This window comes from Spermophilus citellus, assembly GCF_964194105.1.
Source record: "Spermophilus citellus genome assembly, chromosome: 8".
Taxonomy (NCBI): domain Eukaryota; kingdom Metazoa; phylum Chordata; class Mammalia; order Rodentia; family Sciuridae; genus Spermophilus; species Spermophilus citellus.
Genome location: NC_138189.1, coordinates 144,952,024 through 144,969,856, shown reverse-complemented (window position 1 = coordinate 144,969,856; position 17,833 = coordinate 144,952,024).

Sequence of the window (17,833 nt, the reverse complement as noted above, 5' to 3'; positions counted from 1 at the left end):
GCAAGCAGATTACCCAATGTGCATGACAGTTAGCATATAGTTGGCATAGGCATTCATATTAGATATTTTTAATCCTATAGAGGGTCATGACAATGGGGGGAAAGGAAAAATGGACCTGTGGCCAGTACTTCAATGCCAGAAAAGTGGGAGCATTTTCTCCCAGAGAGCTGTTCAAATATATCAGGTCAAAATCAAAGACTGGAAGTGTAAATAGCAAGAGCTATTTTATAAGAAGAAATGTACCCTCTTAGGGCACAGGTAGGATGTTCATGGGCTCTCCAAGTCTAATCACTGGCAATTGCTCTTTCTTTGTTTTGTGGTACTGAGTAAACAAAATCTAAGCAGAGAAGGCACTTTCTTTACCACCTAATAAGCAATAGGCGTTAAATCCCATTCTTAACACATGGGAACAATTAATGTATTTATCCACCCTATGTTCTAAAATGATTGGTTTAGGAATAAAGGTGGCTTTTCTACTGCAAATATATATGATCAAGAACTACACTAGGAAGTAATTTGAAAATATTTATTTTTAAAAATACAAAATGTCTCTTTATATGGTAGGGTACACAGTTACTAGTACACACAACTTTATGTTTGATCTAACAGTATTTAAATTTGCCTATATTATATATCAGAACAATTTGGTAATATAATCAGGAACAAATAATAATCTGAGATAATGAACCATTTCCTTATGTATTATGAACAAATTGATGCTCATATATAAGGTAACACCTTCAGTAATCTTCAAAGTAATATTCTTCCAAGTTTATTTCAACTTGAGTCATATACATTGAAGTCAGAAAACACACCAACCCCAGATCACAACAATTTGAAAGAGATTGTGGTATAGTAGTCCCAAGTGCACATAAGACTTGCAAAGGGAGATTGAAATAATAAGAAATAAACTTTTGAGTTAAATGGCACTAATAAAACCTAATTTAGATAGTCTAAATACAGTGATATATGATAAATTCATGTTTTCCTCATATCCCAGAATAATTTTGTATATGGGAAGTCCTTTTCACTATTGCAAATTGTGCTTATGTAACTTAAAAATATAAAAGCAAAACAAGACTTATCTTATTAAAGTCATATTTTAGCATTTGAATTTACTTTAATTAATTACCAAAGGAACATTTATACTTCTTTGGTTATAAAATTAGTTTGCCTAGAATAGTTCTTAAAACATCATTTTGTATAGAAGAATATTAGGTGAAAAGTGTGTCTTATTACTTTGTCTCTTAATAGATACTGTGGAATTACACAAATCTTTTCACCTTGAAGAATTATTCACCATTTACTGAAAATGGAGATGAATTACAAACTTTTGCTAGTTCCAAAATTTCATAATTGTATCAATTATATTACTAGATATAGAATTTTACTTTATGAAATATAACTAAGTAATACTAGGATACTTGCTATTCTATCTTTCCCTAAATCATCATTATAATAGGTAATGTGCCTATAAAAAATCCTTTTCCCCATTTTTCAGAGAAAGGAACTCAAAATCTTTGATTATATTGGAATGAAGAATTTCATATTCAGTTCATAACTAACTTTGTTAGATTCCCTTTGAGATCCTAAGCCAATACTAAAGTAAAATTCATTGAAAATTAATAAAAATAATGTTTATGTTCAAAAAAATTAATTTAAAAATGAGTGGCAAAAATTTATCAGTCTTAATATCAAGACCTATTCATCCAAAAAGTTATTTAGAAGGTTTATTTAGATGTGAAAGTAGCTACATAAATTATATCACTTTTAACAAATGCACAAAACTTAGAATGTCCAAAAAGTAAGCACTTTGAGTTGCTTGTAAGTCCATGGGTCAACCAGGTGGCTCTGTTGAATTTGTCCAGACTCATATTACCTGGGCTAGAGTCACTCATGCATGTCACGTGTCAGCTGGGCCTATCTCTTCCAGAATAGCCCCTTTCACACTTATCACGGCCACTGTCTCTCTGGTTGTGTTAGCTGTTTGGTATATGCCAAGATGACCACATGGCCTCAGAGTCCAGCAGGCTGACACCGACTGGCTTGCTGAAGCAGGCCCCCAGTGGGCTGCAGAATTCCAATAGAGGGGCTGGACAAAGACCTTTTCGATAAAAATTGGTGAAAACCACATTCTCTCCCATTTTATTTTCTAAAGCTAGTCACAACCCCAGCTCAAACTGAAGGCACAGGGAATAGACTCTACCCTTTAGCAATTGCAACAACAAAGTGATACCACAAAAGGCAAAAATTCAGAGCAGTGATTAATGGGAGGCAAATTTTTAAAAACAATTAGCCACAAAAATTAGAGACAAAATGTATAAACTAAAAATAGTCAAACTTATCAAGGTTACTGAACTAATAAAGGATTTAATAAAATTATAATGGAAAATTAAAAAAAATCTTATTCTGATATTGGGCTAAACTTGGAAAAAATATTTTGTACGTATATGTTGGTTATATATAATAGTGATTGCTTATACCTATATTTTCATCTCAGAATAATAATAGTAAAGGTAACTTAAATGTTAAGGTACCAATTTTTTTAATTTTTAAAATATATTTTAGTTGTTTATTTTATTCATTTATTTATATATGGTGCTGAGAAGCGAGCCCAGTGCCTCACATATATGAGGCTCTACCACTGAGACACACCCACAGCCCAAGGTACCAAATTTTTATTCATCAGTATTTATTTGAAAGAAACAAAAGACCTACAGCCTATGCCATTTTTAAACATCATTTAGAACAGAAGGTTTAAGTGAATTTGAGATTCAGCTAACTCACTCACCTGAAAATATAAATATTAACAAACATTTTAAAGTTTGAGAATAAATTCACAGTAGGCCCAGAATAACTGAATAAGTCCTAATAGTAAATTTAACTTCCAAGTTTTATAGAAGAGGAAGTTAGTCTTAGGTTGATAATTTGTTTTGGGGTTGAAGCACTCTCCCTAATTTATTTTGAACCAAATCTTTAAGGTTTCTGTTGTAGTCTAGAAAATCTGAACATATTTTTACTCTTTATGGTATTCATGATAACATTTGTTTTACCTCAAAACTAATAGTGAAAACACTGATCATTCCAAGCGTATTATTTTACAAGATAGAATTAAAATAGGAAGGGTTTTGAGTAAAATTTCTGGAAGAAAAATGATATAAAAAGACTGTAATCAAGATATTTCCTATCATTTAGAGAATATTAATCTAAGACTAATTCAGGATACAATACAATTTATTTGAGATTGATTTCAATAATTAATTTGTTTCAAGGATTTTACTTAAATCATAGCATCTAGTGTTTACAATAGCATTTTGAATTAGATATCATTACTACCATTTTAAAAATAAGAATATGAGAATTATGTTTGAGTAACTTGTCAAAGTTACAGAGTTGAAAAGATCTGAAAATTAAATCCTTCATAAACCATCTAATTTCAAAACTCAAATTATTTCTATTATATAGTAGGGCTATCCCATCTATAATTTTCTACAATTTAGAGATACTAAATATTTTCAAGCACTTTTTGAGTTATATTAAAAAAGTACAGTGTTTCCTTTGAATCTTGTCTCAATATATATCATCATTATGTATTTTTGTTTGTCTTTTTCAAATACTAGAACTCAGGAGAACTTTTGGCTCTTCCCAATAAACCATTCACCTAAAATTCCCCTTTATCTCTCTCATTAAGAAAAAAAAAATTCCCCTAACTAACAGCAAGGACATTGAAATTAACCCAGTATCATAAGAAATGCCACACATTCAGCCATCATTCACTTTTCAACTAATATTAATTGGTTACTTACTATTAAAATTCCCTTAATATTATACATGGGAGGTAACTAGACCTATGATAGTATAAATTGTGAAAAAAGTTGAATACTATTGAAAATATATGATAATTCACTTGAGAGTTTACATGGACTACAGTATTACTTGCATTTAAATAATTGTTAACATGTTTGACATTTCAAGCGTGACTTGAATCTAAAAGGACTAAACATTCCAAAGACGAGGTGAAGTTGGAATGGATGGGTTAGTGCTGTTAGTGCTGTGTGCTTGCTTTGGTTTACAGTGCAGGCTGGGTAATAATACAAGAAGCCTAGACAAGGATCAAAAAGGTATTGAAGCTTCAGTGATTGTAGATTGATACTCAGATGTAGGTTGAGGTCAGTGTATTCTCTTGTGTTGCGATGAGCTTTGGCTGAATTTATTACAGAAAACAAAGCTGTATCGCTGTGTGTAATGAGGTGCAAGATAAAGAATAACCCTTACATGGACAAGGGAAAATTCTATGCTCAGATAAGTAGGTGAATAAAAGATTTCTAATTTTTTTTAATCTATGTAAGGGAGTCAAAGATTGTATTCAGAGATCCTACCAAACTAAAAAAAATAGTGTCAATACAATTATAGTATTTATCTCACAATTTACCTGAGAATTTCTCTTCCATAACGAAAATTGTCAAAGTTACCCATGTTTTCTAAGGGAATGAAAAATGAATTGGAAAATTAGATAAAAGTCGGTGTGGGAAGTATTTCTGCTTGCTCAGCCCTTCCTTTACTTGTTTGGGATTTTTGCTTCAGAGAACACAAACACTGTTCTTTCGTCCCATAAATTTAAATTGTGGTGAGCACTCTGTGCAGTAATAAGAGGCCTGTAGCTATCCAGCCAACTTCTGATAAGGTAAACTGCTTAATTGTGAGTCTTATATGAGGAAAGCCAATATTCACACACAGAGAAGTCAAAACTTTGCCTCTAGATCATAAAGGAAAATGGTGTTTTGATCTCTGACTCTCTCTTAAGTCTGTTTCCTAGTGCTTTAAAGAGCTCAGAAAGGAAGAAAGAAGAATGTTTCTACTTATTGGGTCCCTTCCCAAACTACAGGCACATATTTTTAAATTATTCACTGCTTACTCTATCTTGTTGGAGAAAAATATTTGTACACAGGTGGATACTGGACCTCGAGAGCAGTCCCCATGAGGGAGGGAATGAATTCGGAGAAGCTGGATAGGAACATTGAACTGAAATTCAGTTTCATATTGGCCTCTTTAACCTCCTGGGCAGTTATGAAGCTGAGATGACCATTCAGAAATTTCTCAAACTAAAGCAAGAGGGAAAACTATGACTGAATACAAGAATACCATGGGGGTCATTCTCAGTACCTTAGGATGGAAGAAGGAATTGTGTGGTCAACCACAGTATCCATGGACTTCATCTTCATACAGTCCATTTATATCATGTTGGAACAGCTATTCCAGGATCTAGCTAGTCTCTTTTTCTGGGAACTCCTGAGAAGAAAGATTAGTGACATGAACTACCGTCTCTACTGTCTCTATTACTGCAGGTAGTAGCCATCTGTCTTTCTCTCTCTCTCTCTCTCTCTCTTTCTCTCTCTCTCTCTCTCTCTCTCTCTCTCTCTCTCTCTCCTTCTCTCCTTCTCTCCTTCTCTCTCATTTTAATAGGAATTGAAACCAGGGTGCTTTGTCACTGAGCTATAGTCCCAACACTTTTTATTTTTTTTATTTTGAGACAGGTTCTCACAAAGTTGCTTCGGGCCTCACTAAGTTAAGGCTGGCTTTGAACTTGAGATCCTCCTGCCTCAGCCTCCCTCCTGGCACACTGCTGCTAGTATCTGAGTTACAACTGACATCATCTCCCAGGGTGGCTGCCTAATTCTTTTCTGCTCTCACAGGACACATTTTCCCTGCTCTATGTAGCTTGCCACATTTATTCACACAAAGTCTGATTGATGAGGGCTATTTAGCCCTGGTCATCATGTCTTCTCAAGCAGTGGTTGTGTGTCTTACACTTTTACCATCAACACTGGGCAGGTGTTCAAAAGATGACCCAGGGAATCATTAATGAGCCAAACCCTTTCTCCCCGGATCCCATTGTGTGGTCTTAGTCCTTTTAAATCCCAATGACCAAACTCAATTTCTCCTACCACCCCTGCCTGCTGGTCTCTTGGTGCAGTTGGTAGCCTTAACTAAAATTTTAGACTCTTGAAATGATCCATTATATTAAACACACTTCCAAAGTACAGAGCCTAAAAATTTAGTGCTGACACATACACAATTTCTGCATGAGTTCAGGCTACCATAAGTAAGTGCCACAGAGAAGGAAGCTTGTTTTGTTCAATTTGTCTTAGTTTTCTTCCAGAAGTGCATTTCCTGGTTCCTGTGAATGAAATCCCTCTAATCTACAATTAAAGCTGCTCTCTTTATTCCCTTTGGAATACATGTTACAAACTATATATTTTATTTATGTTTCATTGTCTACACACTGATTTCCTGACGTCCGAACTAGATTGTAAGTTAAGGGAACTTACAATCCAGTTCTTTTTTGTTGTTGTTGTTGTTCATTGTCTCATATCCCATGGCAGCATCCTTATTACCTCGACAATAATATGTGGTCAACAAATAATAATAATGTAATTTAATAAATGCATGGATGAGAAGAATCTTATATAGTGTGATTTAGATCAACCAAAATCACTATTATTTTTAGGCTATATATGAAGTTGCCTTGATTTATATCATGTGTTACTGAATGATGAATGCCTTCTCAGACAATTTAAAAATTCCTTAGTGGGTGATATTATTTGAATCTTTCTAGAAGTTACTGCTTGGATCTGCTGCATTAATTTAACGTAGGCTATGATGATTACTCCACTTGCATTATTACTTTTATACTTTACATTTCTCAGATTTTTTAATAAGAAAGTTATAAAATACTAGAAATTTTTAATATAGTACACAGTATAATTTCTATTTTAAAATAAAATCACAGAAGGCACATACCTATGTAGATGGCCGTGGTGGATCCTGGATTCGTAACATGTCAACTACAGGTGGAACTAAATATTGACACATCTGCTCTTGAAACCTCGTTCAGTGCCTTGCTCAGATCAACCCCTGTACCCCACTTTGCTCCTGTCTTCTCTCACTTCTGTTTCATTCTAGTTTAACTTCCCAGTATAGTCAACCAGCTAAATAAATAAGTTGTATGTGAAGCAATTAAGCAAATAAACTGTTCTTCCACATTATTTTTGTCTTTTTAAAATTTTTTAATTAACATGTAGTAATATGAGGAAATTGACTGACTCTAGACCCCCAATTTCCATTAAAATTCAAGCTTCAGGCCTCTTTAGAGATGTCCAAAGAATCTGAAATCTTTAAAATTAGTGTTTTCCAAGGCTAATGCAGTGCAATTTATTTCCTATTTGAAGACTTACCTCTGTATTCTTTTGTCTGGGTGCTAAGGAGTGACATTTTCACTCTAACATAACGTAGAATTGCATACAGATTACATGAAGTTTTAAATAAACCTATCATATAGAGCATTATCCAAAAAAAAAAAAAAGTCTATTGGCTCTTGTAAAATGTGAGCAAAAAAAATCATACAAAGTAAAGTAACATAGATTAAAATTCAAGAGGGAAGGCAAGAGGAAGGCCAGATAACTTTATTATAAAATATATACTTTATATATAGTAATGCATCATATAAAATAAGTAAAATCTCGTGTATATGACATTTTATTGTAAAATGCACATCTGCTGTCAAAAGCTCTCTGATCCCATTACTTCCTTCTCCATTCTCTTCAGATCAAACTAGCAGTTTTCACGCTCTGGTGTCTAAGTCCACAGTTCTCACTCATACAAATGTCCTTCTTATTTCTTTGGGTCCATTTCTTATATTTATAAAAATGACTGAGAATTTCCAAATCTTCAAGTCCTTTTTGCTTCATAATTCCAACTTCAAGTCCTTTCTTTCCTTGCATTTTTCTAGAAGCAACCTAGAGACACAAGGCACTTCTTTAACAGTCTGTTTAGAAATCCACTCTGCTAAATTTTCAGTGTCCTCAGTCACAAGCTCTACTGCTCACACAACACTAATGCACAACACAATTCAGCTAACTTGTTTGTCTCTTTGTCTCAAGGATTATCTCTTTTCCACTGTCCAGTACCATGTTCTTCATTCCTATATGAGATCTCATCAGAATAGCCATTGCTTTACATTTTTTTCTACCAGCATTCTGCACATGATTATGTATTCTCAAAGAAAACAAAAATTTCCTCTACATCTTTTTGCTTTTTTTTCTGAGATCTCACCAGAATCACTTAAAATTCCCTTAAGAACTATCTTCTCACTTCTTCTAGCATACACTTCAAGATTCTTCTGCTCTACTCAACATCCAGTTCCAAAACTATGCTCACTTTTTATTGCTGTTGTTCTTTTCCCCCCATCTATTTATTACAGCAGTGCTTCACTTTCATGCCACCTCTGTCTTAGTTTGAGCTGTCATTAATAGCATATCAAAATGGCTTAAAAACAAACATGTTCCTCTCCCAGTTCAGAAAGTTTGAATCACAATGACAGCATGGTCAAACTCTGGGTGAAAACCTTTTCCTAGTTTACAAACCAGTCACCTCCTTAGACCACCATATAATAGACATGGAGCCAACCAGCTGTCTGGCCTCTTCTTTTAGGACACTAACTGTACTCATGAGTGTTCCACCCCATTAACTAATTGCCTCTTGAAGATCTCGCCCTCTGAACATTATCCCTTTGGAATTAGGACTTCAACATCAGTGTTTTCAAGGTTACGAACATGAGCTATTACAATTGACTTATATTAGTTCATTTCTACCTCCAACTTATTGACACCCTTCCTGAGCATATGGAAAAAGGAAGTCAATGACTTTGAAAATAAAAGTTGGCCTCCATTGACAGAAAATGAGTGATAGGTTAGGTCTATATAAGCAAATATATATATATATATATATATATATATATATATATATATATATATATATATATATATATATATATATATATCTGCCACAAGAAAGGCCTTAATATATCTTTAAATAAACTGATTGTAGTATTTAAGTCTTCTACTCATTTTCAATTTTTAAAGTATCCTTTACAATTTTTGGAAGATAGAAAAAGAGATAATTATTTATTATAATTATAAATTTATTCATTTCTTCTTGTTAGAATGTCTGCATGTGTTTGAAAAATTAAATTTTGTTAGAAAGAAAAAAAAAAGTTTAGTAACTCCACTCCATGAATTATTTCTCTTGGAGAAAGGCATTATCCTAGCATATTAATCTTTGGGTTTTTATGTTCAAATTTTTAAGTGACTTATCTTCAGTTAATCAAAAGCATATATGTTATGTGGGGAGGATAAGGAGTTCATACAGAAAGAGTTGAGGTTAAATTTTTACATGTAAAGAAGTTCTATTTGTATTTAAAATGGTCTGAAAAGAGAAAAATATGGAGTTTATAATTTTAAAAAATGAAGGCAGATATTGGTAGAACTTGTTCTCATAAAGCTTTCATACATTATATTAAATAATTTAGTTGAAAATATTAAGCATGTTAATCAGTAAATTTAAAGGAATTAATATCTTATGAGGTATGGTACAAAAGCTTTTTATTGTGAAGCAAAATAAAAAATATTTTATGCACAATTATTGCATATTAGTTTAAAATGTATATGAATGAAACATTCTTCACTTATTTGGCTTAGATTCAGGCTCTTACAAGACAGTTACTGTCATGAATTTATAGCACATTATCATTAGCCTCATTGAATTTGAAAAGTTCATTGTAGTCTGGAAATGTGCTGACTTAATATCTCCAAAACAATCCTGCTAGTAAGATCCTTAAATTGTTAAATAAACATAACCTTCATTTAAATTCAGATCCTCTCTCACTATATATTCAGTAAGATCCTCATGGGACAAAATTAAGAAATGCAATGATTTACTACAAGAACTTTAAGGATTAAATACAATAGGTTTTTTAAAATTTAATTTCTATTTTACAATAGAAATTTCCCTCTCATTATAAACTTAATAGAAAATTGGACAAAATACATGAAACCATTTTCAGAATGGACAACACAGAGCCAAGAATGGTGGTCCTTGAGAAGGGATATGAAGTTTTCAGGCGATAGCCAGAGAGTTGGCACACAGACTGCCTGGTGACTTTCCAAGTGAAGAGGCAGAGATCATACTTCACTAAAGACTAAATGCTGGAATATTCTCAGCAGAATACCAGAAATGAGGCAGCTGGACAAAGAATATGCCCCAGAGGTCTTCATCATAGTCCACGTGGCTCTTACTCTGGATAGTAATCGGTGCAAGGAATTGGAGCTTAAAAGTCCCCAAGATCAAGGTAAGGGCCACCAGTGAAGACAAGGTCAAGTCACTCCTGACTGGGCCTGGGAGTGCTTCTGTTGCCACTGGACAGTGTCAACACACCTCCCAATTCGCAGGGCACAGAGAGGACACCAACAAAGGGCCAGTTCCCAATACTGGGCTAGATTATTCATTAAGTAAAGCACATTGCAAACACATCTCAAAAGACCTAAAATAAACATACAGACAAGACCAATCTGCAGTCACTTATGTGTGTGCCAGAACAAAGTCTAGCACTCTCTCCACATAACAGAAGACAAAATCCATGAGGTGGGCAGCCAAGCAAATACAATCCACAAGGAGAGAAGAAAGAAAATGTGAAGTATGAGGAGAGGAAAAATGAACTAATAGAAATCACCGACAAGGTGCAAAAGCACAGGAAAACCTTAAACCATGCATTGTAAATATAATTACAGGCTTAAGGACCTAAAGGAAAACATGCACAGGAGTCCAAGAAAGATGTTTAAAAGCAAGAATGGAATTCTACATTTTAAAAATGTGCTATTTGAAATTAAAACTGAAGATATGATAATTATGAAAATTAGAATAAAATGTCAAAGGACCTGAGGGCATAAGAATGGAGGCTGTCCAAATTGAAAACATAAGGCTGAAAAAAGGAAAAGAGAGTAGAGCCATGACACACATGCTACACATCCATGATTTCTAGACTGAAGAGGAGAGTAAAAATGCATTTTTAATAAAATCATGATGCTAATTTTTCTGAATATATTTTAATCTGCAATATTCCAGCTATAAGAAGGTAAAAGAAATGACCAGTATACTTTAGCAGAACAAACATAAAATAAACCACCCCCAAGGAAAGGAGAATAAGCACAAATAAATCACAGCAAGCACATCAAATAGCTAAAATCAAACTGATAGAAGGCATCTACCAAAACAGTCAGAAAATAAAAATAACAATAAGCACTGGATAGTAAGGGAGAAAGATAAGAATTAAATGCCCAGACATCTGCATCCAATGAAAAACAATCTTTCAAAATGAAGGAAAATCAAAATAATTTTAGAAAAATGAAATCTGAAAGAATTTTTTACCTACTGACCTGTATTGAAAGAACTTTTAAAAGAGTTTTTCAAATAAAAAGGAAATATTAGCAAGTGGAAATTTGTATATACACAACTGAATGAAGAACACCATAAAATATTACGTGGGTGCATCCATATGAGAGACTTCATTTCTTATTTTATTTATTTATTTATTCATTTATTCATTTATATTTGGTACCAGGGATTGAGCCCAGGAGTGCTTAACCACTAAGCCACATCCCCAGTCTTTGTTGTTGTGTTTTGAGACAGTCTCTGACTAACTTTCTTAGGGCCTCGCCAAGTTGCTGAGGTTGGCCTCAAACTTATGATCTTCCTGCCTCAGTCTTAGTGAGCTGCTGGGATTACAGGTATATGTCACATTTTATTTCTAATTTTAAATGTCTTTAGAAGATAAGTACCTGGATTTTATACCTTAAAAGCGATGTGATGTAAAGAATAGTATACAGCATAAGAGAGCTAAGTTGGAGTACGCAATGTAAGTATCTTCTGCAATATGTGGATTTCAGTATTATTTCAAGGTGAATTATAGTAAGTTAAGAATACATATTATAAATCCAAGAGTAACCACTAAGACAACTTGTACCTAATAAGACAAAGTAGACACAGAATGCAAACAAGTCTTTAACAGAGGGGAAAAATCAGGCAAGCAGGAAAGAAAGGGTTGCATATCAATACTAAACAAAACAAGGTGGCATATTTAAAAATATTCCCTGGAAGCAAGTATTCTAAACAAGAACTGTATATGTAAACATAATTGGAGGTGCAAATATTTCAATTTTTTTCTTATCCACATTATAAAATAAGATAGCTAATTTAATTTAACTATATTATAAATATAAGTGTTTTAAATATTATTAAAATATTTCAAATATTAGTAAAAGCGATATAAAATTTATTAATGACATTTATTGCTTTTTGTAAATCCCTGAAATCCTGAGTGTAGTTTGGACTTAAGGCACAGGTTTCCAATGTGAAATTAGGCATGCGAATATTGGCTGCCCATTGGAATAGTGCAGGTCTAAACACACGAATAAAAAGACAGAGTGATTATGTTAATTTAAAAAGTACTCAACTATGTACTGTTTACATGAAAGTGCTTAAAATTGCAAAAGGTAATACAAAAGTTAAAAAATGAGAAAGCATACAGGGAAAACACCAATTTGAGAATGCTGGAATTGATTGGGCAAACTAGACTTCAGAACAAGACATATGAAGAGGGATAAAGTGAGACCTTTCATAATGGCTCATTCATCAAGAATGCCTAATGAACTAATTTGTCTAAGTATCTAAAAACAGAGCCTCAAATAGAGGATAAAGCAAAATCAATGGGAAATTCTGAAGCTACTTTGCAGTTATAAGATACTGAAGATTATAAGAGAAAAAAGAAGGTTAATTTTAAAAATCAAAATATATTAATACAATATAGATTTAGTACAGCAAGAATATTTAATTTACCTGTCATTGCACATTTTATCTGAAATACTACCTATTCTATTCCTGAAGATAACATTGTGCTCATACTTTTAAGACATTTTCTCTTTTTTCATAATTATTTCAGAGATAATAGAACAACTATAATTTATGTGCATGGATTTTGATGTAAAGACCCATATTACATCATGTTTTTACTTAGCATACAGATGAAAAAAAACTCTATTTTGAAAGGAATAGAAGTAACATAAGTTTGTTGTAACTATAGTATATTTTGAATATTATAATGTAAAAATAGATATAAAATGTTGATTATAGCTATGTGCCATTGAAATATTTAATATCTGATTTGAAAACCCAAAATAGCTAATGTGTTTTAATGAAATGCAGGGATAAATTGGATGTTAGGAATTATATTAGAGGACAGAAATACTCTGTGCCAACCCCTAGGCTTGGTGCTGTAATAAATTATCTCATTAAAGTCTCATAACGAGCTCTTGAAGGATATATCAATGCTCAGTTCACAGATGAGGTAGTGGGTGCTGAAAGGGTTGAGGCAACTTCCACAACATAGCACTCATTTTTTTCTGAGAGTAATTCTCATACATTTCAGCTCTACTGTTCTGTCTTTAGTAAGTGACAAGTAAAGAAAGCTCATCGGTATCAATCCCTCTAGCACTGTTTTCAAGTATAATTAATAAAAATCCACATGCTAAGACAAGGTCTGCTTGAGCTATGAGTGTGGCTTTTAGAGTGCATTCCTGGTAGTGGACTGTGACAGAAATCCCTCCACATGTTGACTTTCATCAGCAGCAGTGGCAAAGCATCACAGAATTTTCTCCGTCATTTGATCCCAGAAGCCGTAGTTGATGAAGCAGAATGGATAGTTTTTGTATGATTATGTGGCATATTGTATATTCATATCATATCAATAAGCACAAAATATGTATCAGTAAATACAAATTCATCCTATTGCCTTGGGAACACACTGTGCCACAGAGTAGGGATTTCAGTCCCTATCAGTTCAGCCATAAGAAACTTCCAGTTTTTCTGGATTACTGAGCTTTATTATTACATGTGAAAAATTTGATGAGCCTGAATTCTATTGGCAGGTGTAAAATCTCTTCACTAAAAAAAAATGGTCAGAATAGAAACCCCCTCTCTACTCCATCATTCCAGGACACAGTACTCAAATCTTGCAACTAAATGGATGAACATATTCAACTGCACTCATTCTTGGACATAACAAAATGCAAATTGTACTTCTGTGCTGTTCTGACTAGGTAGATGAGTGAACTTCGGAGTGTGAAAGACTATGTGACTTCCAGCATGTTAGTTTCTTTTTTAGAGTATATCTACTCATAAACAAAAGGTAAAAAATATACCTGATTTATCAGTTTTCTCTGAAAATTAAATGAACTATAAAAAACTTAGTTCCTAACCAGAGATGACAAATTAATTCCCCTTCTTCCTTTTCTCACCTGTTTTGAAATACAAATTAAATATATTACAGGTCATCCTAAAGAAAATAGGTGACCTGCAGCCTGAAAACTTGAAACAACTTAATTCCTTCTTGATCATAAATCAATAAAAATAGAGGGGTGATTAGTTTAAGCCAGAGGATCAGTGTCAGTAATGAAGTTATTTCTCTTCCTACCCATATTTACTTTTATCACAAGGGTTCTGAATACCTTGTTTAAAAACAAAATCCACATAAATGGCTGGGGATGTATCTCAGTGGTATAGAGATTGCTTGGCATTCCTGAAGCTCCAGGTTCTATCACTAGTACTAGGAAAAGAAAATTCCACCTAAAAATTGGAAAACTATGTTCAAACAACGTGACCTATTGACCTCTCTACATTAAAAATAATGGCTTCTGAACGACAAATAGTTTTATAAAAGTTATATCATGGATTAAAAATTATCATCAAATTTTAAAAATATTGGGGGACCTGAATAAATTGTCGTTCTTGCTTAAATTATCATTTAATTTGACACAAATAATCTTGAGTAGAGTTAGTGTAATTCACTTCTTGTCCTGAACACTGACTGCATTCCTCCTGGTAAGACAGTTTCTTTGTCAACATGCCACCCAGAGCAGGCCTCAGGTTCAGCTGTGTGAATGGCATTTCTTGAGATGCCAGGGCCAAATCTGTGCTGCCTTAAGCAGGAGGTCTTCGCTTCATGGCCCCTGGTAATTAGGAGTTTAGAGGTTTATTTTATGCATGGCCTAAAAACAATAGAAAACTGAAAATATAATAAAACAGATTTGTTGAATGACAGATATCAATATTTATTTGGAATAAGTGAAATTCATTAAATATAATATGACATAAAACATCATCAATATTGCAAAGCTTTCAATACTACATTGAAAGACATGTTATTTATGAAACCTGATATCATTATTTGAAGAAAATTACCTACTGCAGTTTCATTTTAAAAGGCAACCTGAGATTGAATTTTACAGCATAGGTGTGAGATATATCGACTATCTTCTTTTAATTCTGTAAGTCCAATTCATTCCAAATAATAGGTTCTGCTGATGGAAACTCATTTTCTTATTTCATACATGTGAAATGTAATAACACTTGAAACCAAGTTCTGGTATACATAAATCAATATTTTCAACTATGAATGTCCTTTTCCCTACAGGTTTTGCTACTTTTGATTTAAGAATCGTCATGGTTCAAAGTACAGGTTTATTCTTTGGAGAAGCAGCTTATTAACAACAAAATAATCACCAAAGTATGAGTCAGCATATAATTGTCCCTGTAGGGTAGGTAGCTGTATGTTAGAAATCTATATAAAAATCCCCATAAAAGAGTTTTTATTTTCTGGGGCAGAACTAAAATCATTAAAGAGTACTAATGACATATTTGAGACACCAAATGAGATAAATAATTTACGATGGTCTAGAATGTTACTGTTAAGATAATGTTATGAAATATTAACAGTTAATCTTGCTTTCCCAAGGATCTGAAATAGCATACAGCTTTGCTTGAGTGCTAATTGTGAATTTTTTAAATGGTTTTAATGCCTTTCTATATCTTTACAATACAATCATTACACAAAGATAAAGCCATCAGCAATTTAAAGATGAAGTAGGCAGCTATTTATCTCATCTTATTCACTAAATCATCCAGGTTATGGAATCTCACTGAAATGTTTAACTTAAAATATTTAACTAGTCTATGTGGAGACAAATTAATAAGAAAGCAGATCAACTAATGCTCAAAAGGACATTCCTATTTTAATTTCTATTGCATCCAATCACTTAGATACTTTGCATTTGCCTGTTTATTTATTTATTTTTAATTATACTTGACAGTTGAATTCATTTTGTTATAGTTATACAAGCATGAAATATATCTTATTCTCATTAGCATACCTTTCTTGTAGATGCTCATGATGGTAGGATTCACTGTGATGTTTTCATATATGGACATAGGAAAATTATGTCAGATACATTCCACTGTCTTTCCTTTTCCTATCTCCTCTATTCCCCATTGTCTAATCTATTAATCTTCTATCCCCCTGCACCACCACCATCACACACACACACACACACACACACACACACACACACACACTGTTGTGGTTTGATTTCCACATATAAAAAAAATGTTCAACTTTTTAATTTTGGGGACTGGCTTAATTCAGTTAACATGATGGTGTCCAGATCCATCCATTTACTGGCCAATGTCATAAAATCATTCTTTATGATTGAGTAATACTCTTGTGAATATATATCACATTTTTAAAATTCATTCATCTGTTGAAGAGAATCTAGGTTGTTTCTATAGCTTAACCTTATAAATTGACCTTCTATAAACATAGATGTGGCTTTATTACTGCAGTCTGGTGATTTTAAATCCTTTGGATATATACTGAAGAATGGTGTCACTGTGTGATATGGTGGTTACATTTCAAGTTTTCTGGGAATCTTCATACTGTTTTCCAGAATATTTGAACCAACTTACAGTCCCTCCAGCAATGTATCAGTATACCTTTTCCCCCACATCCTCACCAATACTTATTGTTTACTTGTATTCTGGATAATTTCCATTCTAACTGGCATGACAACATAATTTCACACTTAGAAGATCCAAAACCTCCACTAGAAAACTTCTAATATTTATAAATAAATTTTAAAAATTACCAGGACAAAAAAAGTAGCACTCATATACAAATTATATTCCTATACTTCAATGAGTAATCAGGTGAAAGACAAATTTGGAAATCCATCCTATTTGCAATGACATCAAAAAAATTAACATACTTGGGAATCAACTTTACAAAAGTGGTGAAAACTACTGAACACTAAAGAAATGAAATTTTAAAAAACCTCAGAAAATGGAAAGACCTTCTGCGTTTTAGGATAGGAAGAATTAAGATAGTCAAAACTGCTATACTACCAAAAGCACTATACAGATTTAATGGAATTCCCATAAAATTTGCAAAGATATTATTTATAGAAATACAAAAAAAGTAATGAAATTCATTTGGAAAAATAAGAAACTCAGAATAGCCAAAACAATCCTAAGAGAGAAAGGCAAAGTAAGAGACATTAAATTATATGCTAAAACTATAGTCACAAAACCAGCATGCTATTGGAAACAAAATAGGAAAGAAGATCAATGGAACATAATAGAAGACAGAATCAAGCCGACAAAAATACAATCCTCTCATACTAGACAAAGATGCCAAAACCATACACTGAAGAAAAGAGCCTCTTCCACCAATGTTGCTGGGAAAACTGGAAATCCATATGCAGTAGAATGATGTTGAACTTGTGTCTATCACCCTGCACAAAGTGAATCAAAGACCTAAGAATTAGACCAGAAACCATGCACCTACTACAAGAAGATGTTGTCCCAACAATCTAACATATTGGCTTGGGAACTGACTTCCTTAACAAGACTCTGAAAGCACAAGAATTAAAACCAACAATCAATAAATGGTTTACGTCAAACTAAAAAACTTCTTCACAGCAAATGAAATAATCAAGAACATGAAGAGAGAGCCTACAGAAATGGAGAAAATAATTTCCAAGTACACCTCAGGTAGAGCATTAACCTCCTGGATCTATAAAGAACCCCCCCCCCCAAAAAAAAAAAAATTAAC